This window comes from Rhinopithecus bieti, unplaced genomic scaffold (assembly GCF_001698545.2).
Source record: "Rhinopithecus bieti isolate Rb0 unplaced genomic scaffold, ASM169854v2 scaffold_19861, whole genome shotgun sequence".
Classification (NCBI taxonomy): Eukaryota; Metazoa; Chordata; class Mammalia; order Primates; family Cercopithecidae; genus Rhinopithecus; species Rhinopithecus bieti.
In genome coordinates this window covers 1,795,402-1,796,681 of record NW_016809659.1, presented here as the reverse complement: position 1 = coordinate 1,796,681, position 1,280 = coordinate 1,795,402, and the positions used below count along the sequence as shown (strand labels likewise).

The 1,280-nt window shown below is 37.7% G+C and overlaps 1 pseudogene; it reads left to right on the top strand.

Annotated features, from left to right (window-relative positions):
* Positions 1-620: 620 nt before the first annotated feature.
* Positions 621-1,028, top strand: LOC108540827 (40S ribosomal protein S17 pseudogene; annotated as a pseudogene).
* Positions 1,029-1,280: the final 252 nt, after the last annotated feature.

Here is a 1,280-nt window from a genome sequence, read left to right as displayed (position 1 = left end):
CAGTTTTGCGAACTGAGCAGGCCATATCTATATGCATCCTTATTTACATTTATATATTTGTTTATATTCCCAACCATAGGGCATCACTAATTATTAAAACATTGGAAGGTAAGAAAGGATAGTTTTGTTTTTCTTCAATATCTTGATGGGTTTTAGCCACAAAAATTGACTTGTAATGAAATGATTTATAAGAAGTTGAATATTATTTTAAATGTGAAATGCTAATTTTATGCTTATTTTTTCAAAGCATGTTATTTCTAGTAATTCTTTTGATCATCTCAACAATGCAATGATGGTGCTTCGTTACATTACAAATAAAAGCACAAAGACAAAATTATTAAATGACTAATAGGAATCCAAATGAGTCAAACCTCTTCAATCATATTTTCTGACACTAATTCTAAATCATTTGCTAGAAATTATCTATGCTGGTTTATACAATCTTTGAATCGTTAGGCCCAAAAGCCTGTCATTACTATGGAAGCCTAGTTCTAGACACAACCTCTTGCCTTCAAATAATACATTTTGAAGGCACCAAATAACTTCTCTCATTACTATCAGGGAGAATTCAGATGACCATTAAAACTTTCATTGCACTCTTTTACCAAGGACCCACCAACATGGGCCGCGTTCGCACCAAAACCGTGAAGAAGGTGGCCCGGGTCATCATAGAAAAGTACTACATGCGCCTGGGCGACAACTTCCACACAAACAAGTGTGTGCGCGAGGAGATCGCCATTATCCCCAGCAAGAAGCTCCACAGCAAGATAGCAGGCCATGTCACGCATCTGATGAAGCGGATTCAGAGAGGCCCAGTAAGAGGTATCTCCATCAAGCTGCAGGAGGAGGACAGAGAAAGGAGAGACAATTATGTTCCTGAGGTCTCAGCCCTGGATCAGGAGATAATTGAAGTAGATCCTGACACTAAGGAAAAGCTGAAGCTTTTGGACTTCGGCAGTCTGTCCAACCTGCAGTTCACTCAGCCTACAGTTGGGATGAATTTCAAAACGCCTCAGAGACCTGTTTGAATTTTTTCTGCAATGATCTATTATTTTCAATAAATCTGGGACAACAACAACAACAAAAAAAGATTTTCATTGCTAATTTGGGGGTTATGTATTAGCAGGTCACCTCTATATTCTATATCTCTCCATGCACCATTTCAGGTCAACCTTTTAGTATTTGGGTTCTCCCTCATCCTAGTATCAATCGATCACACAATTATAAAATTACATAGACTGTGTATATTGGTTACTAAAAGATGAAAGGCAAAATAGACC